Source organism: Oncorhynchus nerka, linkage group LG25 (assembly GCF_034236695.1).
Source record: "Oncorhynchus nerka isolate Pitt River linkage group LG25, Oner_Uvic_2.0, whole genome shotgun sequence".
Classification (NCBI taxonomy): Eukaryota; Metazoa; Chordata; class Actinopteri; order Salmoniformes; family Salmonidae; genus Oncorhynchus; species Oncorhynchus nerka.
In genome coordinates, this window is record NC_088420.1 from 15,374,699 (window position 1) to 15,381,045 (window position 6,347).

Genomic DNA, 6,347 nt, shown 5'->3' on the forward strand with positions numbered 1-6,347 from the left:
CTAAGTACTTATAGATGTCCACATATTCTAGGTCGGAACCATCCAGGGTGGTGATGCTAGTCGGGCATGTGGGTGCAGGCAGCGAACGGTTGAAAAGCATGCATTTGGTTTTACTAGCGTTTAAGAGCAGTTGGAGGCCACGGAAGGATTGTTGTACAGCATTGAAGCTCGTTTGGAGGTTAGATAGAAGTATACAGAATGGAGTCGTCTGCGTAGAGGTGGATCAGGGAATCGCCCGCAGCAAGAGCAACATCATTGATATATACAGAGAAAAGAGTCGGCCCGAGAATTGAACCCTGTGGCACCCCCATAGACACAGCCAGAGGACCGGACAACATGCCCTCCGATTTGACACACTGAACTCTGTCTGCAAAGTAGTTGGTGAACCAGGCAAGGCAGTCATTAGAAAAACCGAGACTACTGAGTCTGCCGATAAGAATATGGTGATTGACAGAGTCGAAAGCCTTGGCCATGTCGATGAAGACGGCTGCACAGTACTGTTTTTTTATCGATGGCGGTTATGATATCGTTTAGTACCTTGAGTGTGGCTGCGGTGCACCCGTGACCGGCTCGGAAACCAGATTGCACAGCGGAGAAGGTACGGTGGGATTTGAGATGGTCAGTGATCTGTTTGTTGACTTGGCTTTCGAATACCTTAGATAGGCAGGGCAGGATGGATATAGGTCTGTAACAGTTTGGGTCCAGGGTGTCTCCCCCTTTGAAGAGGGGGATGACTGTGGCAGCTTTCCAATCCTTGGGGATCTCAGACGAAATGAAAGAGAGGTTGAACAGGCTGGTAATAGGGGTTGCGACAATGGCGGCGGATAGTTTCAGAAATAGAGGGCCCAGATTGTCAAGCCCAGCTGATTTGTATGGGTCCAGGTTTTGCAGCTCTTTCAGAACATCTGCTATCTGGATTTGGGTAAAGGAGAAGCTGGGGAGGCTTGGGCGAGTAGCTGCGGGGGGGGCAGAGCTGTTGGCCGAGGTTGGTGTAGCCAGGAGGAAGGCATGGCCAGCCGTTGAGAAATGCTTGTTGAAGTTTTCGATTATCATGGATTTATCGGTGGTGACCGTGTTACCTAGCCTCAGTGCAGTGGGGAGCTGGGAGGAGGTGCTCTTGTTCTCCATGGACTTTACAGTGTCCCAGTACTTTTTGGAGTTAGAGCTACAGGATGCAATTTTATTTTATTTTTTTACCTTTATTTAACTAGGCAAGTCAGTTAAGAACAAATTCTTATTTTCAATGACGGCCTAGTGGGTTCAGGAGCAGAACGACAGATTTGTACCTTGTCAGCTCTGGGATTTGAACTTGCAACCTTTCGGTTACTAGTCCAACACTCTAACCACTAGGTTACCCTGCCACTAGGCTACCCTGCTGACTGACTGTGTGTATTGGTTCCTGACTTCCCTGAACAGTTGCATATCGCGGGGACTATTCGATGCTATTGCAGTCCGCCACAGGATGTTTTTGTGCTGGTCGAGGGCAGTCAGGTCTGGAGTGAACCAAGGGCTATATCTGTTCTTAGTTCTGCATTTTTGAACGGAGCATGCTTATCTAAGATGGTGAGGAAGTTACTTTCAAAGAATGACCAGGCATCTTTACTGACGGGATGAGGTCAATATCCTTCCAGGATACCCGGGCCAGGTCGATTAGAAAGGCCTGCTCACAGAAGTGTTTTAGGGAGCGTTTGACAGTGATGAGGGGTGGTCGTTTGACTGCGGATCCGTAGCGGATACAGGCAATGAGGCAGTGATCGCTGAGATCCTGGTTGAAGACAGCGGAGGTGTATTTGGAGGGCCAGTTGGTCAGGATGACGTCTATGAGGGTGCCCTTGTTTACAGATTTAGGGTTGTACCTGGTGAGTTCCTTGATGATTTGTGTGAGATTGAGGGCCTCTAGCTTAGATTGTAGGACTGCCGGGGTGTTAAGCATATCCCAATTTAGCCCACCTAACAGAACAAACTCTGAAGCTAGATGGGGGGCGATCAATTCACAAATGGTGTCCAGGGCGCAGCTGGGAGCTCAGGGGGTCGGTAGCAGGCGGCAACAGTGAGAGACTTATTTCTGGAGAGAGTCATTTTTAAAATTAGTACTTCGAACTGTTTGGGTATGGACCTGGAAAGTATGACATTACTTTGCAGGCTATCTCTGCAGTAGACTGCAACTCCTCCCCCTTTGGCAGTTCTATCTTGACTGAAAATGTTATAGTTGGGTATGGAAATCTCAGAATTTTTGATGGCCTTCCTGAGCCAGGATTCAGACACGGCAAGGACATCAGGGTTAGCAGAGTGTGCTAAAGCAGTGAGTAAAACAAACTTAGGGAGGAGGCTTCTGATGTTGACATGCATGAAACCAAGGCTTTTTCGATCACAGAAGTCAACAAATGAGGGTGCCTGGGGACATGCAGGGCCTGGGTTTACCTCCACATCACCCGCGGAACAGAGGAGGAGTAGTATGAGGGTGCGGCTAAAGGCTATCAAAACTGGTCGCCTAGAGCGTTGGGGACAAAGAATAAAAGGAGCAGATTTCTGGGCATGGTAGAATATATTCAGGGCATAATGTGCAGACAGGGGTATGGTGGGGTGTGGGTACAGCAGAGGTAAGCCCAGGCACTGGGTGATAATAAGAGAGGTAGTATCTCTGGACATGCTGGTTGTAATGGGTGAGGTCACCGCATGTGTGGGAGGTGGGACAAAGGAGGTATCAGAGGTATGAAGAGTGGAACTAGGGGCTCCATTGTAAACTAAAACAATGATAACTAACCTGAACAACAGTATACAAAGCATATTGACATTTGAGAGAGACATACAGCGAGGCATAAAGTAATCGCAGGTGTTGATTAGGAGAGCTAGCTAAAACAACAGGTGAGACAACAACAGCTAATCAGCTAACACAACAACAGCAGGTAAAATGGTGATGACTAGGCAGAGAGGGTCAGATTAACTACACACAGAGCCTGAGTTCGCGGCTGGGGCCGACAGATAAAAATAAATAAACAGAATGGAGTACCGTGATTAATGGACAGTCCAGCAGGCATCAGCTATGTAGCCAAGTGATCAGAGTGTCCAGGGGGCAGCGGTAGATGGAACAGGGAAGCCGCCACTACGTTAGCATGCGGGCGACACGGCGTTTAAAGTTAGTAGCCCGGGGATAGTAGGAGCGTTGGCTCCGACGGAGGCCGGTTGAAGGCACAGCGGATGGAGTATTCATCGTCAGACCAGTCGTGGTGGTGCGGCGGGGCGCCGTGTCGACAGAGAATCCAAGCCAGATGGCAATGTAGAATTTAGTTTGCTAGTCGGGAGATGCGCCTGGCTCACGGCTAACAGGGTTAACTGGTGCTAGCTTAGTGGCAGTGTAATTAGCCACTATAGCCAATCGGTAGCAGCGGTGATCCGGTGCCAAGGTCCAGAGTTTACAGCAAGGATCCGGTGGAGTATTGGGCTCTAGCCGTGTATGAGTGGGGTTCGGGTGAACAGCTGAACAGGCCGGGAGGTGGGCCTCAGGGATAGCTTCGGTGCCACGGTGAATGCAAGCTAGCTGTTAGCTAGCTGTGAAGATCAGAAGTAGCGGTCCAGGGATTACGGCAGGAATCCGGCGTTGTTGTGGAGAGACAGTCCGATACTGGTAGACTAGCGAGTATTATCCAGGCTAAAAACAGGGCTGGTATCTGTGCAGAAAGTAAAAGCCGCTAGCAGTGGCTAACAATGACTAAATAGCTTGTAGCTAATTAGCTGGTTAGCTTCTGGAGGTTCTTGAATGTGTTTTAAAATTGAAAATAATAGCGATTCCGTATCACATTGGGTGAGGCAGGTTACCGGAAGGTATAATCGAATTAAAAATCGAAAAGAGATTGAAAATAAATTTAAATATATATACAAAAAATATGAAAAAATACAAAAGTATTAAAAAAACACGTCTTCACTGCTACGCCATCACTGAGGTATAAAGAACTGGAGACAGCATCCAAGATGGCCGACAGTTGTTTTCAACGCATACACCATTTTGTGGTAGCTGCCATCTTGCTAGTTACCGATAGAGTCATTGCATTTTGGTACACCAGAAGTACATACATTTCCAATGGAACGCTGCGTTTGCCTTTCAACATTGTGTTGCAGAGGCAGTTGCAGTGCGTTCTGTGTGGTGCAAACATTGGCTTTATCAAATGAATGCCTCAAACTGTATGCCTCAAACTGTATGTCTCAAACTGTATGCCTCACTGTGTGCATAGAGGACTTGACAAAAATGGTAGCAGAAGGTGAATGTTGAACTTTTGGTGCACACATATCCAGATGATTACCATTTTGCTCAAGATGCTGTAGGTGTGATAGATGCATGGTTGGGACTATTTTGCCTGTGCACTAGTAATGGAGCAGCACGAGCAACAACTTCATCATGAGCGCAGGAAGCTTTTGGGCAGTCTGCCAGTGTTGCCAAGGACTGCATGGCTGCAACTAGTTGGGGGAGGTGAAATCTAATTTTGCACCACCACAGTTACCACAACCACTAGAAACATGAAAAGTAATTTTGTGTAAGCAGTTGTATGCAAGTAATTTATTGAAGACTAAATCATATGTGCTCTAGCTAGCTCTACATGTACATTGTGACGTACAGATAGTTGTATGATTTGTTTATATTCAACACAATGCAATCACAACAATACACACAAATTGTTATAAAATAAAAAGTTTGTAAAAATAGTTTCTGCAAAAGCAATGCAGTTATGAATTGCCTGTTAATAATTTGAGATGTGTCCCAATGAATCACTCAGTTAATCAGTAAAGTTGTCTAGTGGCATTATACACCTGGCCAACCTCGATCATTGTTTCTGTCTTAAGTAACCTAATTTCTTTATCTGTGAGATTGAAATTCAATGCATACAACATTGTGTACTGCACACAAAGTGTTTTTACATTTTGTGTGCCTGTCATGAATTTCCAATTAACAATTTGTGCCTATTTCACAATCTGTGATACTGGTTTGGCTAGAGAATCTGGTAAATATAATGGATAATCTGTGTCAAGGGGTGTTGTGGTTGTTACAGCCCACAGAGGGAGCCACTGCCTAGTCAGTGAGTCAGTTGAACGAGAGAGGCACCAGATACACTAATGATTTTAAACCTGATATTCAGGGTGAGTTATAAAGCATAGCATAGATGCATAAATTCCTCCTGCAGGAATTTGCCTATTATGGATTAATTTGACACATTTCTGCAGAAATGTGAATTGTTGTTGTGATGCACCGGAGGGGATGTCTGCTGTATTACTGGCTCTTAACCAACCGTGCTATTTTTTAATATATATTTTTTGCATTATTCGTAACTTCTTTTGTACATAATGTTGATGCTACCATCTCTTATGCCTGAAAAGAGCTTCTGGACATCAGAATAGAGATTATTCACCCCAAATTGGACAAATAGTTTTTCTTTAATGAGTCGGACAGGAAGGATATACTCCAAACACCCGAACAGGCCCTTATCCACGTCATTCGCTGGAGAATGAAACAGAGATTTTGCGGAAAGAGATCAGGGTGCCTTGTGACGATCAGGCAACGAGTGGCTAATCTGCCTTTGCCCTCTGTACTGCTAGCTAACGTTCAATCGCTGGAAAATAAATAGGATGAACTGAAAGCATGTATATCCTACCAACGGGACATTAAAACTATAATATGTTATGTTTCACCGAGTCGTGGATGAACAACGTCATGAATAACATACAGCTGGCGGGTTATACACTCTATCGGCAGGATTTAACAGCAGTCTCTGGTAAGACACAGGGACACATATTTGTAAACAACAGCTGGTGCACGATATCTAAGGAAGTCTAGAGGTTTTACTCTACCTCAAGCGAGCATCTCATGATGCCAATGCCATGATTACTGTATATATGTGATAACCTTTGTATGCTTGCAATGCACAATGATGGAAAAGTACTGGGTAAATGGAGATGTACTGCTTTATAGTTCTCAGGCTGAGAACTGCCTGCACCTGCTGATAGTCACGCAGCCTCAAGGCCATCTTATAGTAGAGTGAGAACCTGATCACCGACAACGTCAGAGACCTGGCCGTGTGGTGCAAGGACAACAACCTCAACTTGATCAAGACAAAGGAGATAATTGTGGACTACAGGAAAAAGAGAACCAAGCACGCCCCCATTCACATCGACGGGCTGTAGTGGGGCAGGTTGAGAGTGTCAAGTTCCATGGTCCAAGCACACCAAGACAGTTGTATAGAGGGCACGACAAAACCTATTCCCCCTCAGGAGACTGATAAGATTTGGCATGGGTCCTCAGATCCTTAAAAGGTTCTACAGCTGCACCATCGAGAGCATCCTAACTGGTTGCATCACCG